At 47.3% G+C, this 27,391-nt stretch overlaps 1 pseudogene; it reads right to left on the bottom strand.

Annotated features, from left to right (window-relative positions):
* The window catches only part of LOC119164365 (zinc transporter 7-like), a 642,854-nt pseudogene that overhangs the window by 472,136 nt on the left and 143,327 nt on the right, over positions 1-27,391 (bottom strand).

Below are 27,391 nucleotides of genomic sequence, written 5' to 3' on the forward strand. Positions count from 1 at the left end.
AGTCAGTTCAAGCTGACTGTCTCTTCTCGGCCGTTTCGTAGAAGAATGGCAGTTTTTTGAGTGCGTTTAGAACGCGGAACGGTCTATCATAAACTGGCGTTAAAAGTGGCCTGACCGTGTCGAGACGCACGAGAACATGTGTTGAAGGGGCCAGAACAGGGTGTACAAATATTGCCTTGTGATCGGAAGGTCGGGGTGGAGTGTTCGGAGGTATTCCCGCCGCCGGGCTGGTAGTTGCACTGAGACAAAGAGGTGTCCAGGGAGCCGCAATGGCATACGCCAATGGCTTATGATCAGTCAGTACGTAAAACGAGCATCCTTCCAAAAAATGACGAAAGTGCTGTATCGCTGAGTAGCTGCCTAGTAACTCCCGGCTGAAGACGCTGTAGCGGGTCTCAGCAGGAAGTAGCTTCAGTGAGTAAAAAAGACAAGGGTCTCCACCAGGAGTTACTACACTGCTGCAAGACGGCTCCAATGAGCACGCTGGTTTTTGTGCAGAGCACTGTAGATCCGTCCGGATAACAGTCCGTAAACCTAGAAGCACCAGTGGCAAGGCATCGACCTAGGTGGCTCTATAGAGGCGGGTGCTCAAGGTGGTCTTCAGTTGCAGGTGAAGGCGTTCCATCATGCCGTTGGTGCACGGACGATAAGCAGTTGTACGGCAATGTCTTCTGCTGAGGATGCGATTAAGGCAAGTAAACAGTGTGGACTTCAAGTGACGACCACAGTCTGTTGTCACGGTGCCAGGACAGCCTAAATGAGGTACCCAGGTAGATATGAAAGTGCCAGCAACTGTCTCAGTGGTGATATCTTAAATGGGAGCAGCCTGTGGCCAGCGTGTGAAATGATCGACCGTGGTAAGTATACAGCGGTATCCTTGAGACACTGGGCTATCCCACAATGTCTAGATGTACATGGTCGAAGCGACGTCCAGGTGGAAGGAAAGTTTGCGGAGGCGTCTTGGTATGACGGGAGACATTAGGCATCTCTGGCAGGGCTGGCACATGCGCGTCCAAGCACGTACATCGCCATTTATTTCAGGCCAGACAGCGCTGGTGAGAATTCGCTGAGCATCCCGTATGCCGGAGTGACACATGTCGAGTAGGAAGTAGAAAACGGTGCGTCGTGATGTAGCGGGAACGAATGGGCGCGGAATTTCAGCTGACACATCGCACAACAATGACTCATATGATAAAGAATGTGGCATCGGGAGTAGTCGTAGGGAGCGAGGGTTCTCCGGAAAAGCGGTCAACTCTTCATCACTCTTATGCGTGGCTGAAAAGGAGGCCCAGTAGATGGCTGGAGATGAAGGATCAACCGTGGCAATATCAGAAAGAGCATCCACGGTGGTGTTGTCGACACATTTGACATGACGAACATCTGTCGTGAATTTCGAGATATAAGCGAGGAGACGGAGCTCAAGGGGCACGTACTTGAATGAGTTTCTGCGAAAACGTACGCCAGTGGTTTATGATCAGTCAACACGTAAAACGAGCATCCTACCAAAATATTGCAAAAGTGCTGTATTGCTGAAGAGATGGCTAGTAACTTCCGGCCGAAGAGGCTGTAGCGGGTCTGAACAGGAAGTAGCTTCCGCGAGTAAAAAGACAAGGGTCTGTCCTCGAAGTTATTACACTGCTGCAAAACGGCTCTAACGGGCACCCTGGACGCGTCTACAATCAACCGAGTAGGGACGTCGTTGCGCGGATGTATAAGAAGCACAGCGTTTTCGGCCGCCTGCTTGGCAGAAGTAAAAGCAGCCTTGCCTTCTGACGAACAAGAAATGGTAGAGGAAGGACCAGCGGTTGAACGAAGGAGGTCAGTGAGTGGTTGAAACAGTTCTGCGTAGTGTTGCATGAAGTTCCTGAAAACATTTACGAGTCCTAGGAATTGGCGTAACTTACGCACTGTTGTAGGCTGAGTATAATCTTGGATTGCTTTAACGGGGGACTGAAGAGGGCGTATACCATTCGATGATATGTGATGGCCCGAAAACTCAAGCTCGGGTGCGCCAAAAATTCCCTTCGAGATGCTTACCACGAGGCCATACTGCTGTAGGCGTTGAAATATAGCCTGTAAGGTCTGGTGTCGCAGGCCAGGGGGGTGAGTCTTCCTTGTCACAAAAGGACGCGCTTCCCAAAAAGCCGATTCTCGGGAGACGATAATCCCGGCGTAAGGACGCCCGTTCTGGTAAGAAGACCGTGGTCGGTCGCCACTTTTAACAACCAGCTAGGTGGTCGCCGGCCAGCGGAGTGCCACCGGCGACGTGACGACATCCGGTGTATTGCCACCCATCTATCTAGGTAGAGTCCGCGGGACGTCTGTCACGCTGGACAGCGTAGTCATCCTGCACTAATGGCATGGGCCTGCAGCTGAACGGCGCCACCATCGCGTGCGTTCGCGCAGTTCGCGGAACGTCTTGTGTAGGCCGGTCCTTTTGTCTCTCTCTCAGACCTGGAGGTCAAGTGCTTGAAGAAGAGAGTGAGAGGAGAAAATGGCACAAGGGTGTTTAGTCTGCCCAAAAAGCGCACTGAATTGTTTTGGTTGGCCGTGAGAAGAATTGGGAGGGGCAACCGAGGGGTTACAAGCTGGCTTCCGTTTCCTCGCAGTCATTTTGGTCACAGCAAAGAGTGCTCTGCATTATCGGCTCTGCCGAGGCAACATGCGACGGTTCAAATGGTGAAGAGTCGTGTAAATATGTACATAAGTTCCTGTACATAAAGTCAGCTTTTTGCAACGCATCAAAAGGCGATGGTATTCATCATCTACACGCAAGAGCAGCTACGGCAAGACAAGACAGACACCATGCAACCAACCTTCCACTTCCTTCTATAGAAACAGCCACTACGCAGCTGAGAGAGCTCTGCTAAAGGGAACAGAGGGAGTGGGCAGAAGGCTGAGTTTTACTGGCGCAGTCAGACAAGATCTAGACAACGACGACAAGGAATGCTCTGCGTACCATCGAATTTGTCGTGTTGCGGAGGACACGGAAGACGAAAGCCAAGACATCAGCTTGTCGAACGAAGCAGCAAGCCACCGAGCTGAGGAGGCTGCGGTGTGGCAGCCATCGATCCGAGGAAGTCAGCGGTTCAGACACTGTCGACCTAAATTAATCGGTCCGGTCACAACCCTGGCGATGTCGCACGTCTGATGGCGGGCAACGTGAGAAGACAGCAAGCAGCAGCTTCGCAAGTGGTGAGTCTTCTGGTGTTCTTGCATCTCAGGGGTGCCACTGCCTTTCTTGAGTTTTTGGGCGTCCTATGGACACAAGGTTTGCCCACTCAAACCTGTATAGGTGAGCGCCGGCCATGAGTTGTAAGTCGGGAAACGAGAGCGACGCGGCGAACCCGGAATAGGGTAGTGCGTGGGAGAGCCAGAGAGATGACCTTTTCTGAAATCTCACGCTGGAGCGTAGACTGCAGGAATTGCGGTTGGAGGTGAACAGACTGTCACAGATGATGGGCGGAAGCTCTCGGTGGAGTGGACCTGAGTTCGGCAGGCGGGATCTGTGTAGCGAACTGAGACGCCTCTCTAAATTCCTCACAGATGCGTTACCCAAGTTTTCAGCCGAAGCTGAAGCGCCGGTGTTGTTTCAGGCTGTGGAAAGCGCCCTAGAAGCGTACAAAGTACCGGGAGAGCTTTCGGGATGGTTAGCTTTCGCGTTGGTAGCGGAGAGAGTCCAAGTTTCGTACACGTGAACAAGCCCAACAGGGCATAAAGATCACAAATAATCAAGCAAACAGTGCTTGACGATCGTCAAGCACCGTTTTCTTGATTATTTGTGATGAGCGCCCCAGAGATATCCTCGTTGCTGCGAACGTTTGAGATAGCGCAGGATGCGAGACAGACGAATCGAAAGCCAGTGGAATCGCAAAGCGCGAGCTAAGCTAGAGCTCAGATTATGAGAGCGAAAAGTAGCGGTGCCGGGAAAAGCCTAGGCGCAGAGAAAAAAAACGTCCAGGCCATGCGACAATTGCGGTAGCGCAGGGCACCAAAAATGGAATCACCCTAAACGCCAGAAACAGCCGACTGAAAAGGTTCGGGGTGCTGAGAGCAAGAGCTTAGTGTAACACGTTTCGACGGGAGAGCCGGTGGTAGCGAACAGTGACCTTATCACCATGTCACTCGATTGTAAGGATAGGCATATCGGGGCGGTTTTGGACACGGAGCGGAGATCTCTGTGTAAAGTCTGTCGTCACAGGCCAGGGGAGTCAGTCGTCCTTGTCGCAAAAGGGTGCGCGTCACAAGGAGCCGCTCGAGAGACGATAATCCCGGCGTAAGGACGCCCGTTCTGGTAAGAAGGCCGTGGTCGGTCGCCGTTTTTAACAACCAGGAAGGTGGTCCATGACCAGCGGAGTGCCGGCGGGCAACGTGAGGACATCTGGTGTATCGACACCCATCCGTCTGGAGTAGAGTCCGCGAAACGGTTGTCACTATGGACAGCGTAGTCATCCCGCAGTAATGGCATGGACCTGCAGCCGGACGGCGCCACCATCGCGTGCGTTCGCACAATTCGCGAAACGTCTTGTGTAGGCCGTTTTTTTCGTGTCTCTCTCTCAGATCGGCTGGTCAAGTGCTTGAAGAAGAGAGCGAGAGGAGAGGACGGCAACAAAGTTGTTTATTCTGTCTAATAAACGGGCTGAATTGCTTCGGTTGGCCGTGAGGAGAATTGGGAGGGGCAACCGAGGGGTTAAAACCTGGCTCCCGTTTCCTCACGGTCGTTCTAATCGCAGCAAATAGTCTCTGCTGAGGCATCATGCGACAGTTCCAACGGTGAAGAGGCGTGTACATAAGATCTATAGAATAATTCCTGTAAATAAAGTCGTGTTGTAACGTCTCGAAAGGCACCGGTATCCATGCTTGACAAGCAGCAACGACAAGACAAGACGGACACCATGCAACCAACCTTGCACTCCCTTCTATGGCAACAGCTGCTACGCAGCTGGGGGAGCTCTGCTCAAGGGATCAGAGGAAGTAGGTAGAAGGTTGAGTTTTACTAGCACGGAGATGCTGCTCATGCTCTTGGAATTCGGCTGGCTATGAGGACATAGTCAACGTACGCAAACACAGTAGGAAATCCTCGTGTCACCTCAGAAAGTAACCGCTGGAAGGTTTGAGCCGAATTGCGCAGTCCAAAAAGCATCCGCACGTATTCAAACAAACCAAAAGATGTCGGGATGGTGGTATTAGGTACGTCGACAGGCGCAAGGGGAATCTGGTGGTAGGCTCTGACAAAGTCCACTTTGCTGAAAATCTTGCAGCCGTCGAGGCGTGATGTAAAATCTTGGATATGAGGTAAGAGATAGCTGTCGTGGACAGTCTTGGCATTCAATGCTCGATAGTCTCCACATGGACGCCAGTCACTGGGAGCAGGCTTTGGCACTAATTGCAGCGGAGAAGCCTAAGCGCTTGAGGACGGGCGTATACTGCCAAGCTGTAGCATGTGCTCAAACTCCCGCTTGGCGATCACTAAGCGGTCTCTAAACAGGCGGCGTGGCCAAGCGGCTACTGGTGGACCATGGGTGACGATGTGGTGTGTTACCACATGTTTAGGCAGCTGAGTGATATTACATGGTTTGGTCAATTCTCCGAAACTCCTCAAGATTTCTTTCGACTGGTGAGAAATCAGCATGCGGATGTCCATTGGAGCAATGTCGGACACAACTCTAGATACGGAAAGGCGAGTCTGACCATCGGCGAGGCGTTGACGCCTCACGCTGATGTCTAAGTCAAAGTCTGAGAGGAAGTCTGAATCGATGATCTGCTGAACGACGTCTGCGATGACGAAAACCCACCAGAAAATGCGGCGAAGACCAAAGTCAAGGGCGAGAGAGCGGAGTTCATACGTCGCTATTGTAGAGGCGGCAGCACGACGCGATTAATCAGGTGACTTCAAACGATCAGCCTCATTCGGGAACACAACGTTAATTTCTACGCCCGTATCTCTAAGAACTTGGCGCTGGATAGCCGATCTATTACCAGGAAAAGGTGACTGGGACCAGAAGGGACACCTCACGCCGCCGTCAGTGATCTCGGCGAGTGCTTCCCGGTTATGAACAGGGGTGTTTGCACCTTGTGCTTCAGTGTCCGAAACGCCAGTGGTACGAGCAGAGAGGCAGAGGGCTGAGACTCCGAGATTCGTTGTCCGTCGAAGAGCTTGATTATTGGACCGAGGCGAATGAGTCTCCGGGAGGGGGCTTTGGAGTGCAGCGGCAATTGAGGCGGAAAGTTCATCGATCCGAGCCCCAAGTGGAAAACTCGCCGTGCCTGTTGGTGGTGAGACAGCACCTATAGATGGGGTGGTGAATTCGTGAACCTAATAAGCGAGTTTCGCCAGTCGGTCAAGGTTGACCTCACCGGCAGCCACGACAACGAGGCAGATTGGCTAAGAAAGACGTTGGAGGAAGAGCTCGCGAAGCAGCGCTGAGTGGGCAGGGACGTCAGGCTCCCCGAGGAGCTGTCGCGTTTGGCGGTTCGGCACATTAGTTGTGAGGGGCGCCTGCCACCAAGGTCCCCCTATGCAAGGAGCTGCTGAAGACGGACGAGTTGCGATGGCATGAATCGCTTCATCACCTTAGTCTTGAGGTGCGGATATGGCCTAGTGTCCGAGGGGTTGGAGAGGACATCAGAAAGCTAACTGGCAACATCAAGAGGAAAGGCTGTGGCGACGTGGCAGTAGCGTGTTCTCTCCATAGCGAGGTGGTGCAGCGAGAGCTGCGCCTCGACCTTGTGGAACCAAGTTTGCGGGTTCTGCGGTCAGAAAGATGGGAGGCACAGTTGCACCACCAAGACATCATGCAGACGTGAGGCTTGTCAGTTGAGGGCACGTTCGGTTCAGTGATTCGTGTTTTCTTGGTCACCACTTGTAGGCTTAGGCCATATGAGTGAAGGAAAGACACGCCTGAAAGACAATCGACGCCAGCAGGGGACGAGAGCCTTCGCTTCACGTGCAATGCACTGCCATGCGCCGTCTTTACTTTCTTCCGTTCGCTGCAGCATGCTCTTCGTTTCGCCCACCGTCCGAAGGAGGGAGCTGCAACTTAAAACTTTCATCCCTAGTATCACATGCCTGGAGCAGTGCTGTACAATCACAAATCTGGCGGTGTAAGTGCGGTTATTGATGGTAACTGTTGCTGTGAAAACACCTGCCGGCGTTATTAGATGACCCCTAGTGGTGCGGAATCAGGGCTTTGCAAAGCAGCCTTCACTTTGTTGAAGTTTTTTGCGAAACGGCCACTGACGATGGAATAGTCGGCCCCAGTGTCGACGAGAACGGTGACGTTGTGGCCATCGAATATTACGTCGAGGTCGCTAGTCGGTCGTCGTGGAAGAAAATAGCAGACTACAGATCGATGGTGAAACTGGCGCCGCTGTGGTGGTGTTGTGGGTAAAGTACGCGGCTGCTGACACGCAGCTCGCTGGAAGGAATTCCGGCTGCGGCAGCTGCATTTCCGATAGAGGCGGAAATGTTGCAGGACCGTGTGCGCAGATTCGGATGCACGTGAAAGAACCCAAGGTGGTCGAAATCTCCGTAGCCCTTTACTATGGCGTCTCTCATAATCACATGGTGGTTTTTGGATGTTAGGCACCAGATATCAAATCAAGGTGAAACTTTTTATTTGGGCCGAAAATGAGGTTAGTAAATGAGAACTATCATTACAGCAATACACAGCACATAGCCGCGAACAGAGCGTCGGCCGTCGATCAACTCAGATTTGTCGAAGCGTGTCGGCATTTACACACGAGTGATAGAATATTACAATGTTATCGCTAACAGCCACGCAGGTTCCAAAATAACCTGTACTGTTCGCGAAGTCGGCTTGACCATAACGAAAAGATTTACTACAGTACCGAAGATGTTCGAACACTGCAGGTGCGGTTTGCCCTGAGAATTACGGAAAGCCTAAAGGGACGATAACAAAATTTGAGAAAAGAATGTATCAATGTACCACTCTATGGCTAAGTGATGAAGAAAGTTTAATCAGGCTATTTCTTGTTTTAATAAAGAAAATAAGTTTTAAATTTGGCCGTCAGAACACTGACTACGTTCCTGTGTTGCCCCTTCACCGCGATGCACCTGGTCGCCCTTTCGGGTAAATATCATCACAGGAAGGCACAAGATACGCGATGTATGTAAGTTGCTTGTGAGTAGTTGAAAACTGTTGCTTTGATGTCAAGTCCGCGAGTATTGAGCTCGCTTTACACAGTGAGCTCGCTTGGCGTGCCAATTGGGAAGTACGAAAGCTGTAAAGCAGCCTGCACTATCACTGGCACATTCTGTAACTGGGCTGTCGGCGCAATAAGTGTACGTAAGACAAAGTGCACACAATGCGCTTTATTTGTCTTGGTCTCTGTGTACCAGTTGGGCAGACAGCCCTGTCGCACAACGTGCCAAATCTGGAAGATGGACAAGGCGCCAGCGAATTGCTCTGAAAGGAGCAATAGCAAACGCGGATCGTCACATTGCCCACTTGATGGAAGGGTGGCTGTGTTGGGTGCAATGCCGTCAATAATAGCATGGCTCCTTTACTACTACCATGTCCGCCTTCTGTTACTCTCTTGACACGTCGTCTCATCTTATCCAGCCGTTTTCTTTCTTTTTTTCGTTTTTTCTTCGTTCTTCTTCCTATCCCCTCCCTTCCTGTCTAAACATGCTATAAGAAGACACGGAAAAGCTGTGAATAGTGTTACGGCTGCAAAAAAAAAGGGGGGGGGGGGATGCTTCTGTAGAAACGTCGGCTTAATTAACAATTGTTCACTTATACTCATAACCTTGCGGCAACCAAATTTATACTTCGGCATATAGGCCATAGATATATTCATTAGCGTTTTACATAAGGTGCGTGTTTAGAGTTTCACCTGAATAATACATGTGCGATAGGCCGCAGTTGATTTATTCATATTAAGGCTCTACAAGCAGTTCTGTTACTTACCTCAATTGATTCGGACAAAATGAAGAAAGCGATGAATAGAAGAAAGAGGCCATTGACGAATCCCGCTAGAACTTCTGCGCGGACGTACCTGCGTAGATTACCGACAGAAGTTCAAAAAAGACATGTGACTGTTATCTGATAGAGAGCCTTGATAAAGTCTGTCGTGGTTCTGCTTGAACCTAATGGTGATGCTCAAGCCAGCGACAAATACTCAAGCTCTTAGAATTGCATTTATAACGGCTGACACTTATTTTCTTTGGTACACACCACCACCATTACCAACTGCGTAAACACTATGTACACAACAACGGCGCATATATGATGAATGAAGAGACGGTGTGTCAATTAGTTTAGTCAGGAGAGGTGCACATTGTCAACATATGACGGAGGGTGCGATTAAATTGTTGTGCGAGGCCATTCGTCTGTGGATGATATGCTGTCCTCATGCGATGAATCATGTTGCACTGACCAAGCAAGGCTCGAATGGCGTCAGACAGGAAAGTACGTCCTTTGTCGCTATAAGTTCCCTTGGAGCACCGTAGCAAAAAAAAACAAACTTGCGCAAGACAAAAAGCGTGGCTTTTCTTGCGGTTGCTGTGGGTACCCACGTAACGCGTGAGATGGTCCACGCCGACAGTTATTCAACTATTTTCAGCAGACGGCGAGGCGAGCGGTCCATTTAAGTCGATAGCCAGGCGGTCAAATGAATGCGCCAGACAAGGCAGAGGCTGAAGTTTAGTCGCCGGGCGTTGAAATAATTACATAAACCACGCCGGAAGGGCAAGTCGCTTATTTGTGAACACGATTCCAGTCACATTGGTCCCTTTTGCCGGCTGCTGACACAACGCTCTACCCACCAAAGCACGCACATTAGTGACATTTCCCACTTTATCACGTACTGAGAACAACACGTTCACGCCATCATGAGCACCAACGTTTTTCAAATCTTGAGCGGTGGTGCACGTATGGTGTTGCATCTGGATAGAGTGAGGCTAACCCCCTTAATCAAGAACGTCCCCTTCACTCAACGCTTCACTTTCACTTGAGAAAGCCGATGGGAGCGCCATCTCTAAGAACAGTAAGTTACTGCATATCAGGAATAATCATCCAGCTGCGATTCTTGAGTTGCGCAGCGTCATTTTCAGCCGAGCAGTGGCGCACTGCTCAACTCTGTGAAATGAAGGGTGAAAGTCGAGTTGAGGAGCGTTTGTGAATACGGGGGTAAGGCTTACCAGAACACCTGTATCAACGGCACTGCATGCTTGCAGCATAAAGCAGCAATTCCCGCGGAAACATAACAAGAGCAAGAATATATATGCCCATAGGTCATCCACCCACGTGCGATAACACGGTGACGGCACAGCCAGTTCTTTGGTGATGGCCTTCACGCACAGTAATACAGATGACAACACAACACTTCCTTCATCACTAGATCAAAAATGGTCGTAACCCTAACGCTCCGGAGGCCGCCTTTCCCAGTTGCTCCGTCTCAGAGGAATTGTATTATTATTACCGGTTAACCCCAAGTCTGACGGCCTTGGTTCAACCTGAGGGTACGGTTGCACTACATGCAGCGGAGGAGAGGCGGCTTCGGAGACGTGCGGCAGACATAATTCCTGACATAGGGTTTTGGTCGTCGAGCACAGAATCCCGTAAATGATCAGCATGTACAAAATGCACTTGGTTTCAAATAACCACTAAAAACGTTGCTGGAGACTTCACTCACGTAGCTTTACCTGGAAGTCATTTCACCTATTCTCTTCACAAAGAACAAACTAACACACGGTCACCAACCCCGAAATATCGCGGCTTCGCTCTGCGCTTATCGGCTGATTGTTTCACTCTTTCTACTTTCTCGATTATGGCCCTTGTCAGATCAGGACGCACCAAAGAAAACTTGGTCTCCAACTGCCTTCTCAACAACAGTTCAGCCGGTGTTTTTCCCGTGAATGTATGCGGCGTTGTGCGATAACTCAACAGAAAGTTATCTATTCTTTGCTGAAATGTGCTTGCACCACCTTTTTCTTTGTCCTCTAATAACTGCTTAAGCAGGGCCGTCTTAGTGATTTGTATGGACCACTCCACTACCCCTTTGTACTGCGGGTAGTACGGGGGTGTGAACAAGTGCTTTACACCTTGCGCTTGCAGAAAGATTTCAATGTCGTCAGCACGGAATTGCGTCCTGTTATCTGTTACTACATCTAAAAGAAGTCCATTCGAGGCAAACAAAGACCGAACCATTGCCACTGTCGTAGCTGCAGTCATCATGCTAAATACTTTAGCCTCTAGCCACTTACTGTAAGCATCAACAGCTAAAAGGAACGCTTGACCTTCCTTCTCAGCAAACGAAGACGCTTTTTTTCCCGTGGGTGCTCGTACAACTTTCACGGACTTAAAGGTGTCAGCTGTGTTGCCGTTTGTACGCTTTGAAAAACGCTGTAATTTGTGTACGGTTTCTTCGAATGTATCATCGATTCTTGGCCACCAAAGCATTCACCTTGCAACCATTTTCATCTTTGTGATTCCGATGTTCATGCAAGAGATTCATGAAAACTCCACAAACAACTTGGAATCACTACCGTAATCATCCAAACAACGCAACCAGAGTCGACAGAGAGTTCCAAACGTCGCACCCAAAATGGTTGTAGTTCTTGCGGGACAGCTTCCGGCCATGCCAAAACATGTCGCGCACTAAGATAGTAGCTTTTCGTGCGTCTTTTCACGCTCTATATCTTTTTTTGTCAGAGGCAGTCCATCCAGAGCGGCAGAGTAAAGAAAAATGCATTCATTTTGATCAGAGGTCTGGGGAAAGGGCAGTCTAGACAAAGCATCTGCTTTACTGATTGCCGTGCCCGGCTGATGTGCAATCTTATAGCTGTAGTTAGATAGGAACCTAAACCATCGGTGTACTCTAGTTGTTGCTACTGCGCTAGCTTTCCTTTTCGGGTCGAGGAGCACGGTGAGAGGTTGATGGTCATTAAGAATCCTAAAAAGTTTGACCAAACGCCTCCTAAAAAAATTATGCCTGGAACATGAGCCACTAACGCGCTGCCCTCCACTCTAAAAAAAAAAACCAAGTAAGAAGGGTGTCTTTTTGTCTCACAACAATAATCGTCATCAGGCTTGCGTGTGCTTTTTTTCTTGAAAACTCGGCGCTGGCCACTTTCCTATTGAGAATGCAAAGTAACCCTGATAATGGGCATGTCGATTGTGACCAGACAGTACCGGGCGCGGGGCGATAGCGCAAGGATGGATCGCAATATAGATGACGTTTATTGTTGTGGGACAAGGATACCCCCTTTTTACTCGCGCTTTTTTTATAGTGTAGCCTCTGATTTTACCGTCCTCCTTCGGTACGAAGGCGAGCGTCTCCGACGGCCAACCTTTGCGAACACAGCAATGCCCTCACAATTACCTCCGAGCAGCCGTGATGTCACCTGGCAGAGCGGTACGGAGGCGAGCGGTCTCACGCGGTGGCCGGTCGCAACACAAGGCAGAAGGCATGGCCTCCGAAATTGCGTGCTGGCAGGGGGCTCCCAATTGAAAAGAGAGCGACGTTCCAGGCATAGTTCTTCTAGGAGGCGTTGGTTTGACCATACATGTAGTTATGAAATCGCGTCATGCCAAACATAATGCGTAAAGATTCTTTTACTAGTTGGCTGTAATTACGCTCCACCTGCGATATTGAACGCGACTCAAATGCTATTGGCTTATTTGTTCCGCCCAAAACATGTGACAACACAGCCCCCAAATCGTTCTCTGACGCGTAACACGTTAGCCGTACTTTTTTCTTGACATCATACAACTCAAGCACATTTTCGTTAGTGAGCATTTCCCTACATGTTTTAAATGCCTCATCGCATTGACGTGACCAATTCCACGTTGCTTCTTGAAGCAACAAGTAATGCAGGGGCTCTAAAACCGTAGCCAGGTTTGGTAAAAATTTAGAGTAGAAATCAACCAAGCCCAAAAAAGCGTTGAGATGGGTCCCGTTGTCCGGTTTCGGCGCCTGCTTGATGGCAACTGCTTTATCTGCCGTAAGATGCAACCCATTCTGGTCAACTTAATGAGCGAGGTATCTGATTCGTTCTTGGAACAACTTACACTTATCAGTGTTAATCCATATCCCATGTTCTCTTAGGCGTATGAGCGCCTGCTTCAACCTGTCATGTCATTGCTTTTTTTCTACGCCTGCGATTACCACATCATCTTAGTAACAAGATGATCCTGAGAGGACGTGTAGGATCTGATCCATCCCTGCCTGGAACACCGCTGGTGCACAGGCCACGCCATATTGCAAGCGCTGGAACCTGTAGAGCCCCGCGTGAGTTTTGACAGTGAGCAGCTCTTGTGCTAACTCGTTCAATCCGAGCTGTAAGTACGCCTTAGACAACTCCAGACCCGAAAAGACAGTTCCAACTTGTAAGGTTGCAAAAATATTCTTTGGGAGAGGGAGCGGGTACTGGTCCATTACAATGGCAATATTTACGGTGACAAGGTAGTCACCACCTGGCCGAAGCTCCTTGCCATTTTTTGGCACAATCAGCAGAGGTGTCGCCCCTGCACTGTGCCACACCCGATAAATCACCCCAGCTTTTTCTAAGTTTCCCAATTCCTGCTTGACTTGTTCGCGTAGCGCATACGGCACTGATCGCGCCTTACAGAATACAGGTGAAACGTTTTCTTTAACAACAATGCTTGCCCTGAGCCCAACTTCTCGCTCGGTAGCCCGGCGCGTTATTCGTACACTTCGCGGTATATCTTTTGCCAGCGCATATTTTTTGAAAGTGTCTTCACTTACATTACTTCATGCTATTGAATTTCGATATTATTCATCCAGTTACGGCCAAACAACGTAGGCATTCTTGCACCTCTCGTCTCTTTAGCAATTGCTAGTGACAAATTTCAGAAATTTCATAATATTCCTTTAAAATCTCGCAATTGCGATGGAGTATACAGGAAGAGGTCCCTGAGTCAGAGACTGAATTGGGACCTCCTATGCAGGCTATACATAAAGAAAAATATGACATTTGCATCTACAGGAAACAGAAAAACTTTCGGTGTGCATTTTGAAAACAGTGGGTAAAGAGAATTCTAATACTTGGTATAACAAAAAAAAACATGTGATACTCTTGAAACAAAAAAAGACGGATTTGCGATATATAAAAAATGACACCAAAATATTTTTAGGGGCTGTGTTAATGAGATCCTAGTGTTGTGCTCGTTAAGAAGGAACTATATTTTCTGACAAATTAGAGTCATTGGTTTTAAGGCAAATGGCAATTAGTTCCGTAGAGAGAATTCACTGTTATGAGCGGTTTGTTTACCGTAGTTAGTTCAGATTTTCAGCAACGTAAAGTTTTTGGTATGTTTGGTATATAATTGAAGGTATAAAAGTGAAGTTTTTAGTAGTTTTTGATATATAAATTTGGTATACCTGAAAGTAGTGAAACGACCACGAGTGCATCATGAGCGTGGCATGTAGTGATGTTCTTACATTTAATTTTTATTATTTATTTAATACAAACTGCAGACCCTTAGGTGTAAGCAGGTGGGCAGTTACAAGGGGACATAGTTGAACAATAAGTGGCATAAAGATTCTTTGGGATGAGTGTTTCATACACTCATAGTGAACACAATGAGCGACATAGCAAATTATTTCATAATAACGCATGTACCGGACAAAAAAAAAGAAACACCACAAGTACACTTCATATGTTGTGCGATTATAGTAAAAATAAACACATAACAACAACAAACAATTTATTTTCACCGTTCAAGCCAAGAAAGTATTGAATACATAAGTATACAATAAGTACAGCACATACAAGTTGAAAACGAATACTAAAAGAGAATAAAAACGCTGTAATAAAACTTCGGAAACCTGAATTTTCAGGACAATGCTATTTAGAGCGAAGGAGAAATAGATTCTCTGAGAATCATGACATGACACGTATGTGATGATTATCAAGTCTGCATCAGTAATATACCTTCATAATACACGCACGTCACATTATACCAAAGTTGGTGTATGTGAAGCTTGTGAAACGACCGCAAGCGCATCATGAGCATGGCATGTAGTAATATTTAACATGACACGCATCTCATGATTATCATGTTTGCACCTGTCATGACATTCATCATTCATTCACGTGACGTATTATCTCATTTGTTGTGTATGAGCTAGCCAAACGACAACGAACGAAGCATGGCATGCAGTCATGTTTCTAAATAACATACATGTCATGATTATCATGTGTGCACCATTCGTATTCTTGCATTACCCATTGACGTCACGTAATACCAAACTTGATATACATGAATCTAGCGGAACGACCACGAGGTTAATCATGAGCATGCATGTAGTCATGTTCTTACATGACACGCCTGTTATAATATCCACGTAAGGGTCCGTCACTTATGTTCGCCAAGCAGTAATGTCATATTACATCAGTTTTGCGCTGTGCCACGTAAACTAAACCAGTGTAAGTACAGCAAGACCATGACATGTATATCATGACATTCATGAAACACATTTGATGATTTTCATGTTATGAGTTGTCAGTTAGTCTCGTCATAGAGTCATGTTATGCAACAAAAATTTTCGAATACATACCATTATCCAAACGGTCGGGAAAGCTGAAGTCGTAAGCAACTGGCTGGCTGGCTGGCTGGCTGGATTGATGGATGGATGGATGAATGGTATGGATGGATGGATGGATGGATGGATGGATGGATGGATGGATGGATGGATGGATGGATGGATGGATGGATGAATGGATGGTTGGATGGATGGATGGATGGATGGATGGATGGATGGATGGATGGATGGATGGATCATCCACGTAAGGGTGCGTCACGTATTTTCACTATGCAGTAATGTCATATTACACCAGCTTTGCGATATGCCACGTGAACGAAACCACTGCAGGTACGGCAAGACCCTGACATGTAAATCATGACATTCATAACACGCATGTTATGATTTTCATGTTATGAGTTGTCAGTTGGTCTCTTCACAGAGTCATTTTATGCAACAAAAATTTTCGAATAGGTCCCGTTATCTAAACGTCGGGAAAGCTAAAGTCGTAAGCGGCTGGCTGGCTGGCCGGCTGGAAGGACGGGAGCATGGACGAATGAATGGGTGGATGGATGGATGGATGGATGAATGGATGTATAGGGCCGAATACGCCGAAGTTCGCTAAGGAATGCTTCACATTTAAATGCTAGTAGAGTTTCTTTGTGAAGCTACGCTGCGTGTTTGGGTTCCTGAAGAGAAAGGTTTCTTTGTAATTATGAATGGCTCTATGTATAAAGATAAAGTAGCCACTGCTTTGGAATAAAAGCTTCAAGCGTGTTGATGCAAAAAGCGGGCCACTGAAGGAACAGGTTCGTGCCCTGTTACTAACACTTCATCAGAAACCCTTAGCGACAAGTGTGATGAAGGCAATAGGCAAGAACCGTGTGTTTCCCGTGAGGCCGCACCAAATTGGAATGCGACTAAGAGTGATTGTCTCAGAAGAAGACACTTGGCAAATAATTGTTTGACGGTAACTTCAATAAAGTTGGAGCGTTTGAAGATTTGTGATGCGCTAGAATTTCCAACACAGAATCTGTATTAACAATACTAAAAGAACAGCCTCTCTATACTGCTACACACTCAACATAGATGTAACGTATGAAAGCAGGAATGAAAAGAAGAAGTAGAGAAAGAAGAAGTGCTTTTGGTAAAAACATAGCTTGTGGTCGTTCATCTCGGCAGCCTGACTAGCTGTCAACAACAGGCGTCCCGCGCTCAGGCTTGGAACGCCACGTCGCATTTCGACTGTGAGGCTCGACTGTGAAGAAGCTGCCCGGGCTCAGGATCGGGCGGCAGTATCCTTATTGTTCTTTGAGAGTTCTTTATTTTCCGGTAACTGTATTGGTCTTTCTCAGCTGAAGCGAGTCATTCCATTTCGATGTCATTTTCTTCCCCCGGCCAAGGGCACTCCCCTTGGTTAGCTTCCACTCCCGCCAAGGATTGGCCGATAGACTATTTGTTACGCAGTGGAGCGAGAAGTGTCCCTGTGGCGCTGGTACCTACAGATGGGGGCAGTATTCCGGTGAAGAAACCAAAGGCGATTCAAGTGGAGCTTCGAAAAGCCACTTCGCATCCCCAGGAGATCACTGAGGTCCGCCAGTTTGGTCGCGGAGGCATCCTGTGCTGTTCCGCAGATCAGGAATGCATTCGTGAGCTCCTGCAATGTTCCGAATTCGCAGCGCATCCGGTAAGCCCATTTATTCCGGCACACCTCGCATGCTCGAAAGGATTAGTCCGCGGTGTAGACACAAGCCTGACACCTGCAGATGTGCTCGATTTGTTTTCGGTGGCGAGTGTAATTTCAGTGTACAGGTGCACCCGTACAATTGACAACATAAAATCACCAACGGAATCGGTGATAGTGACCTTTGTAGGAACAGTCCGACCTTCCGAAATTAAGGCATGGCCACTGATCTATAAGGTAGAGCCACTTTCCCCCAAACCCCTGCAGTGTTTGAAATGTTGGCGATATGGACATAGTGTCAGAGGGTGCTGATCAGTTCTTAGATGCCGTCTGTGTGGTGAAAATCATGACAGCCGTGAGTGCAGCTCTGAGAAAGAGAGGTGCTGCTTATGTAATGGAGCGCACCCTGCCGACTCCGCAGACTGTGCAGCAAAAGAAAGGGAGCTTGCCATATTGGATATAGTAGAACGCAAGAGGTGCTCTCGGAGAGAAGCCGTTGCAGAAATGCAGGAGAGATCCAAAGGATATGCCAGTGTTGCAGCACGTAATACCACCGCCATGGATGCATCTCTCGCAACATCTATCGCAGAGGCCGTAGAGAAGGCTATGGAAAAGGCAATGGAACGCCTCGCAAACAACCTTTTTGAAAGCTTGGCACAATTGGTTTCCAATCAACTATCTCAAATTCTAGGTGTCGCATCTACGAACGATTGGGCTCCTCAGCATCATTGGTATCGCAGCGTACGGAAATAGAAAGTGTGACAACACGTCAGCGAGCGGTTTCTCCTGAGGCAGGGACTTCCAAAACAACGGAAGATGGTGATCTTACAGATGATTCGGAAGCATGTGCAGATATGGATATGGACTCTCATAAGGCTCTGAAGCGAACCCGATCTCCCCAATCAAAAAACTCTTCGCATAATTCGAAATCTAAAAATTATCTATCCAAAAAAGAATTCTTTGAGAACATGTCTAAGAAAGACTTTTTGCGAAAGGACATTTTGGACCAAGCAGTATCTGCGACGGTTCTGTCGTCAAAGTAGGTTCACTAACCATATTACAGTGGAATTGCAGATCTATATTTTCCGCAGCCACAGACCTATCATACCTTTCTTCACAACGTTCCCCGGATATTATATCACTGCAAGAAACCTGGCTTTCAACCAGCCAGAAGTTTCACCTAAAAAATTATCGGCTATTTCGATTGGACCGACCTAGCAGAGGTGGTGGGCTTGCTGTCTTGATAGCAACTAAGTTTAGTCACAAAGCTACGATCTCTTATCGTTGTGTGACTCCAGATTGTGAAATTTTGATAGTAGACATAATATTACCAGACGCTTCTCCCTTGTCGTTTGTAAATGCGTATTTCCCAGCCGGGGTGCAAGACACACGAAGTCTAGACGATATGTTCTCTTCCTGCAGAAAGGATATATTAATCACTGGAGACTTCAATTCACATCATGTGGCCTGGGGTTTTAAAACAGATTTAAGCGGAAAACGATTGTGGGAATGGGCTATTGACAAGAATTTATCCTGTTTAAATTCGCAATCTGCTACTTTTGTCCGAGGTCTCTCTAAATCTGTAATTGACTTGACATTTTCAAGCTCATCTCTAAATATATGTTCGTGGCAAACTTTAGACTGTGCTACTAACAGTGACCACTTGCCTATTAGTTTTGTACTGAACTTTCCAAGAATACATGTCACCGAAAAGGCCCGCTCATTCCTCCACTATAGAAAATTAGAAAAAGACTTGAGGGCTATTTTTGATCACCGCAAGGACATACAAGGTGACATTAGGGCTATGAGTCTGTGTGCAGTATTAAAAAGATCAGTAAAAGACGCAACGTTTAAATTAGACTCGGCCACAAGAGGTTCTTTTAGTCCATGGTGGACTGAAGAGTGCACGAGAAGCTATAGAAAACGGAAAGCTGCATGGAAACAACTGCTGGTCAACCAATGTCCAAAAAATTGGTGTGATTATAAATTCGCAGCAGCAGATTTCAAACGCACAGTAAGTACAGCAAAAGATGGTTATAATATGAAACGACATGAGTATCTTTCTAGGGCTAAAAACAAAAAAGCGCTCTTCAGATTTTTAAGATCTCAAAAGATGTTACCACCCGCTGAAAATATTGACTCTTCTGTTCTTTCCCCCCGTGAGCTCTCTGATTTAGTAGAAAATATTGCGAAAGGGCTCCAAGATAGATTTATGTCAACTCTACCACTGCACATTGTGAACCCAATGGCAGGCGAGGATTTCGAGGAGGTTACTTTAGATGAGCTGGCAGAGATAATAAGGCACTTATCTCCTTCGGCACCTGGACCAGACGGGGTAACAAATTCAATGATAAAAGTAATATTCGATATTTTTCCAACTGAAGTACTTAATCTGGTGAATTTTTCTTTGACAAAAGCTTGGATACCTGCAGAATGGAAGCTGTCTAAAGTGATTCCACTTATTTTTTTATTTATTTATTTATTAGAATACCCTCAGGGCCCGTAGGGCATTACAGAGGGGGTGGGTACAACATATATAACACACAAGAAAAAAAAAAGACAAAATAAGACACTTCTTAAAAAGCAGGAAAAGGATTCGTCTTGGACAATGTAAGGCCGATATCAATCACGTCAAATCTGGTTAAGCTAATTGAAAGGGTTTTGAATGCCCGGGTAATGAAATATATTAATAATAACGCAATATTAAACCCCAGTCAAATTGGTTTTAGATCCGGTTGCTCAATATGGTGTGCGCATGTTGATTTAGAGAGACGAATACAACTGGCTCGGCGTCGGCGCCAATACTGTGCTTTACTTACTTTAGATTTGGCTAAAGCGTACGATAGGGTTGAGCATTCAATTTTATTAAAACAGATGGCATATCACCACTTTCCCAACTACATCACTGCGTGGGTGTCGGAGTTTTTAAGAGGGAGAGAATATTACTGCTTTAAAGATGGGTACTCATCGAATAGATATAGGCAGACACGTGGCGTACCACAGGGGGCTGTCCTGTCGCCAGTTTTATTTAACATTTTCTTAAGCTCCATTCCATCAACTAAGGATATTCAGTTATATGTGTACGCGGACGATATTGCTTTCTTCGCAAGTAATACCGACCTTCAATCATTATACGAGAGTCTACAAAATTATCTCAAAATGATAGAAAGATGGCTTAAAAATATTCATATGACCCTGAACGTAAAGAAAAGTGTGCTCCTTGCATTCTCTTTTCTGCAGCCTATCAACATCTCGTTAATGTACAGTAATGAGTCCATTCCGCAGGCGAATTCCCTTAAATATTTGGGCATCATATATAATGACACATTAAATTGGAGAAGTCACATTGATGTTGTGTACTCCAAGGCAACACGGGCCATGGGGTGGCTACGGAAGCTTGCAAACCTTAAAGCGGGTTTAAGAAGAGATGTGCTAATAATGATATATAAACTTTATGTGCGGCCCATCATGGAATTCCGATGTGTACTATTTTCTGGCAGCGCAGCCTATAAAATGAGACCCCTAATACTGCTGGAAAGAGAAGCGTTGCGTTTGTGCCTGGGTCTACCAAAGTTTGTTGCAAATAACGTGTTGTATATGGAAGCTCGCCTACCTTCTCTGCTAAATAGGTTTAAAATTCTTACGGTGCAAGCATTCTTAAAGATATACAGTTCACACCAAAGACTCTCATTTTACGCTTTCATTCAAGAACCGACTTTATTTTTCGAAACCCATTGGTCGCGGCTACACACCCCGCAAATAGTATTTGCACAAGCGCTACTAAAGCAACTGAATGTAAAAATTAGACATATTGGTCCAATACACAACCTAAAGTCAATGCTTAGCATACAATTCGATGATATATTTCCTCATAACGCGAAACAATTGGCATATAGGTATTTAAATAACCAGTTAGCAGATTATCTAGCCCACCTAGAGATAAGCAATATCATAGCGACTGATGCATCTGTGTCAAAAGAAAAGGCTGGGGTTGGCATCTTCTCTCCTTCTTTGGACTGGTCTTTTTCGATTCGACTCCCAGATTATACCCCGGTATTCATGGCAGAATTATTGGCCATTCTTCTTGCCCTACGAAAATTACCCTCAAGCGAATCATTAGTAGTTATCATTACAGATTCGTTATCAGTTTGTAATGCACTTTCTACGGCAGTAAATTCAGAGCTGATGAATACGTTTCGGCATTTAGTACCGAAAAACGTAAAAAAACTGCATTTGCTATGGGTACCAGGCCACCGCGGATTATATTTGAACGAAATGGCGGACTCTTTAGCAGCGGTATCCCTGGGTGGGCCCACCATCCCAGTTTTGCCAGATACGGCTTACGTAACCGCGCTAAGGTTCCGAAATGCTTGCCTGCAATGGGGAAAAGGTAATTTGGATTAATTTAAAGATTTCGAGCATTTGAGCTATTGCTGGAATAAACAGTGGTGTGTATCTCGCCAGTTAGAGGTCACTTATACCAGATTGCGCTGTGCAGTTCCACAACTAAATTATTACCTTAATAAAGCTCAGCTCAAGGCGTCACCGCTATGCATTCGGTGCAACGAAATTGAAACAATTGAACATTTCTTTTTATTCTGTCATCGTTATTCTTATCAGAGAAAAAGATTTTTAGTAGCCCCATTACAAAAGCTAGGAATACAAGTAAATTTACCAGTAATTTTATCACTTGGCGGAACTTCATTTGGTTACTGCCACAGGGATGTATGCTCCGCTGTGTTTGATTACATCAACGCAACTAAAAGATTACCATGCTAGTGAACCACTACCTTTTCAGATCTTTAGTTTATTATTCGTAGTTATGTCTTTCAAAAACAAAAGATGGTTTGACCGTTTGCTCAGCACACATTTTTGTTTTTTGGTAGTATTATTTTAAGCTACTTTTTCGGATTGCCTTCATTTTCAGTTTAGTTTCATTTAAGTATCCTGCCGCCCGGTTCTTGGCCCATCCCCCTTTGTGGGTAAGCGCCATCCATCAAAAGTCATCAGCATCAGCATCAGCTTGTGAGCCACGCCAGGTCTCCCACATCTAGCGTCACATGAGTCGACGGGATGGAGACCTGCCAGCACCTTCATCAGTTGCACATCATCGACTTGGTTCTCCGCAAGACACCCTGGCCGTGACTGTACTACCGAAGCAGCACCTAGCTGTACACGCTGACGAGCTTCATGACGGAACCATCCACTGACCTCCCCATAACCAAGTACACTGGAGCAGCGGACGATGGACCCGTACTACAAGGCTGCTTCAACCTTTTCGAGCTCCACGCGACCGCGGCATCATGGTAGGAATGGGAGGTGCTCACTTATTTTAGCGACTACATCACCGGTGAGGCATTTAAATTTTACCTCACCCACATCTTCGAGAAGGATGAAGCTTGGCAGAAAATCAAAGAAGAGATGATCGCTCGTTTTAACGACTACGATCATAACTTTTTCAAGTTATGATGTCGCCCAGCTCAGTTTTGAGTCGAGAGGAATGTGCGCAAGATTGGGATAAGGAGTGTGGCACGAAAACACCCTTCATTACACACTCAACCTGATACATCATATATAGAAGGCTAACATTCTTTCGAACCAATTCGGTCCTTCAATACGTGTCTAACTTACGTCTGTCTGAAAGCGGTGGTGGCTTATGCGCAGTCAGACGCTGTCAGAAGGTTGCCGCTTGGTGCATCGCCTGGCAGCAATGTTGGGAGGCGCCTTCCCTGCGAAGCCCCTTGCTGGTGAGGAATCGCATGCCGCTAAGAACTCCTGGCACACCCAGCCTCATCAGGCCCATGTGCCATTGATGTAGCAGAAAGGTGCCTGCGAGCGCAGGCTTGTTGAAGATTGGCGGCGTGACGCTCACCTGTCCCGACCACTCACTGCACCACCCGCCAGCGGGACCACCGGAGCACAAAGATGGTAGGTCACCGAGGTAGACACACAGGTGGCTCTCGACGCATTGTAGTCCTGGGGCAGGACCCAGGCTTCCTCAATCATCCGCCATTTTTTTCTCCCGTGCGCGCCCTCGTCCAATAAGGCGTCCCCGAATGCTCTTCTTCCTTTTCTTGTTATCTCAACTTTTTCTCTTTTGGTCTCTCGCCCGTTAATTTTCTTGTCTTGCGCTTGCCTTGCTCTTCTTCACTTGTCGTCCCTAAGAGACTTCCTTATTACTAATATTCTAAAGACAGTCCCACTCAGCCGCCCCTGTTCACGCTCATTTTTAGAAGACGTAGCTTTCCATCAGGATTCTCTTTTGCACGAAAGTCAGCATATTCAAAATTGTCACTCCAACATAAGACGCGAGACGTTACTCACCTTACTGCTTCCCTACATGCTTCGGCCCGCATACATGATCCACTACCTGGTTTTCTACAACGAAGGTCTTCATAGGATCCCAATGGTCGCTATTTGTGTCATAAATACTAGAGCACTACACGGGTCAATTTTTCCGGCCCGAGCCCAGTCCGGCCTGAAAACTTCATGCTCCAGCGCGCCCGAGCGCGGCCCGGTGTTTTTAAATATGACCCGTACCCAGCGCAGGCCCGAAAGGTTTGAGCCCGGGCTGACCCGGCCTGTTTCAGCAAATTATGCCAGGAACAAAAATGAGGCAGTGTCCGATATTCGGCAACTGTGACGATACTTGCTGCAAACAAGATATTTTCTACTCTCGAGCTCGCTTGGTTGGCTTGCATGACAGTGCGCTCTGTACAGCGTTAGCGAGACCCGCTGTCTACGAATAAATGTTCCCCGTAACATCTTTTGGTGAAAAGGGCGGAGTCTTCGCACAACTCGGCTCTAGAACTCCGCAGTGGACACCACGTTCGTCCAGCCACAATGCCTGAAACCAGCACTCAGGCCTCACTATCCCCGCCGGCTCCATCACATGTGATTCCACCCCATCTTGTCGACCCTGGCACGTTTTCTGGTATGAACTACACGGACGTCAAAAAATGGCTCACACATCAGCAAGCACTACAGATGTGACGAGACGCTTATGCTGGCAAACATTCTTTTCTACCTGCGGGGTACGGCACGCGCCTGATATGAGACGCATGAAAAGGAATTAACCATCTGGGACGTGTGCAAGCAGAAGCTTCGCAACTTGTTCAGTCGGTCAGTTGCACGTCACATGGAAGCTAGGCAGGAACTTCGGTCACGTGTTCAATCATCGACGGAACCGTACGTTGCATACATCCCAGACATACCGGTTCTGTGCCGGAAGACTTACGTGATGGAGGTGGACAAGTTCAGCAATGTGTTGAAAGGCATTGCTGAGACTGCTTTCAACATACTTATATGTAAGAACTGCTCCACCGTCGACTCCACCTTATCCGAATGCCAATTTGAACAGCCTATAAGCAGGCGAACGACCCACCACTTAACAAGACTTCCGAACACCGCTGCGACTTCGTCCTGTGAAGATCTTGTGACGCCGCGTCCACTTGCACCTCCTGCCAAAATTACAAAGATTGTTCGCCAGGAGCTTGAGGCCACGGCACCCGCTTCCTATAAGCCCCCTGTCAAGGCAAGTTCGCAACAATCTCGCTTATTCAAGCCGTCGTACGTCAGGAGTTTTCCAACCTGGGCGTCCAAGTTCCCCAGCCTGGTAGACACATGCCGCAGCCCATGAGCACTCCCATCCTCAACGCTCAGCAAAATGCTCAGCAAAGATGTAATTGAGCCTTCGTCGAGTCCTTGGACTTCTCCGTTGTCTTAGTTAAAAAGAAGGACAACAGCTGACACTTTTGCATCTACTATTGCCACCTGAATCGTATCACCAAGAAGGACGTTTATCCTCTAGCCCTAATTGATGATACGTTCGACTACCTCCACGGTGCCAAGTATTTCTCGTCCCTTGACCTTCGATCCGGATACTGGCAAATTTCGGTCGATGACCGCGATCACGAGAAGACAGCATTTTTCACGCCCAACGGCCTTAACCAATTTAAGGTCATACATTTTGGGTTGCGCAACGCTCTGGCTACTTTTGAACGTATGTTGGTCTTTCTTCTGCGCGGTTTCAAATGGTCGACCTGCCTTTGCTATCTGGATGATGTAATCGCTTTCTCGCCTTTCTTTGAAAGCCACCTGCCTCATCTCTCGGCAATTCTTGACGTTTTTCGGTGCACTGGCCTCGAACTCAATTCGTCGAACTGCGAATTTGAACGCCGGCAAGTTAAACTACTCGGCCACCTTGTTGACGCCACTGCTGTCCGACCCGACCCTGACAAAGTCCGCGCAGTTTGCCAATTCCCGGTTCCGCGCTCCACACAAGAAGTTTGCAGTTTTATTGGGCTCTGTTCATACTTCCACCGCTTTGTTATTAACTTCGCGGATATTGCTAGGCCACTCATGGATCTCTTCAAAAATATTGCGGCCTTTCCTCGGAGTGAGGACCAAGAACATTTCTTTACGTCGCTGATTACCGCCCTCACATCACCAGTTGTGTTGGCTCATTTTGATTCAGCCGCTCAAACAAAGCTTCGCACCGATGCAAGCGGCCATGGCATTGTTGCTATACTCACTCAGATATAAAATAGCACCAACTATGTGATAGCCTACGCTAATTGCCTTCTGTCGCAAGCGAAAGAAATTATTTCATCAATGAGCGGCAATGCTTAGCCATAGTCTGGGCCATCACGAAATTCCGTCCGTACTTATACAGACGTTCGTTCACAGTCATCACGGACTATTACGCGCTTTGCTGTCTGTCAACGCTTAATGACCCTACGGAAAAACTTGGATGAGGGGCACAACAATTACTGGAGTACACGTTCTAGGTTATATATAAATCTGGTAAGCAGCACAACAATGCTGGTTGTTTATCGTTACACCTCGTTGATCTATGTAACTCCACCAATTTGGAATCCGATGCCTGCGTTTTAGCCATCACTGACTTAATGCGCCTGGCGGATGTACAGCGCCGAGATCCATCGCTGCTCTCCATTATCGGCCGCCTTCAATCGCACCATACTGAACCTTCACTTGGCATACTCCTGCTCCAAGACAACATTTTGTACCGTTGCAACTTACACCCCGATGACGTGGAACTTCTACTCGCCATACCACATAACCTGCGCGAGGATGTTCTGCCATATTTTTTAGGACGCTCCAACTTCATGACATTTAGGCGTCTCCAAAACCTATGACCGTGTTCGACAACGAGTATTTCGGAAGGGTATTCTAGAAGGTTCACCATTACGTTGCATCTTGTGATCTCTGCCAGCGCCAAAAGAAGCCTACGACTCCCCATGATGATCTCCTTCAGCCTATTGAAGTTCCAGTCAAGCCGTTTTATCGAGTCGGGTTGGACTTGCTTGGTCCCTTTCCCACTTCAACAACTGGAAATAAATGAATCGCAGTGACCGCTGATAATGCCACTTGGTATGCGATCAGTCGTGCGCTACTAACCAGCTGCGTGACTGACGATGCTGGCTTCCAGCTCTACGACATAAATCTCCGGCATGGCGCTCCGTCCCGCCTGCTCACCGATCACAATCGCTATTGTCTATCTCGTGTGGTTGATGATTTACTTAGATCTTGTGCTACCCGTCACAACTAAAACACATCTTACCGCCTTTAGACTAACGGCCTTACGGAGCGGCTCAACCGCACATTGACAGATGTGCTTTCTATGTACGTATCTAGCGACCACACTGATAAGGGCCATTCATCACCTTCGCCTACAATTCGTCGTGCCATGAAACAACGGGCTACTCCCCATTTAACATACTTTTCGGATGTAATCCCTTACTGCCCTTCGACACCCTGCTTTCATCTGACCAACCATCCTCCACTTCGTACGCTCAGGATGCTATCACCCGGGCCCTTATGGCACGCTCCGTAGCCCGCGCTTGATTAATGTCGTCGCAGACAGCACAACAGTCGCTTTACGACCGTCTACATAGGGATGCCATCTTTCTGTGGGCTCTCTTGTTCTCCTGTAGCTCCCATCTTGACGTGTGGGCCTATGCGAGAAACTACTATCGCGATACGTCGGGCCACACCGCGTCCTACGTGAGGTCACACCTGTGACCTATGAAATTTCCGCCACCATGAACTCATCAGCTGCTCCACCCAGAACGGAAGTAGCCCACGTTTCTCGTCTTGAGCCGTACAAAGCCAACTCAATCATTTAACAGGCACCGAGACGGTGCCTTACTTGCCGGGGTGATGATACGTGTA

Source organism: Rhipicephalus microplus, chromosome 3, assembly GCF_043290135.1.
Source record: "Rhipicephalus microplus isolate Deutch F79 chromosome 3, USDA_Rmic, whole genome shotgun sequence".
NCBI lineage: Eukaryota > Metazoa > Arthropoda > Arachnida > Ixodida > Ixodidae > Rhipicephalus > Rhipicephalus microplus.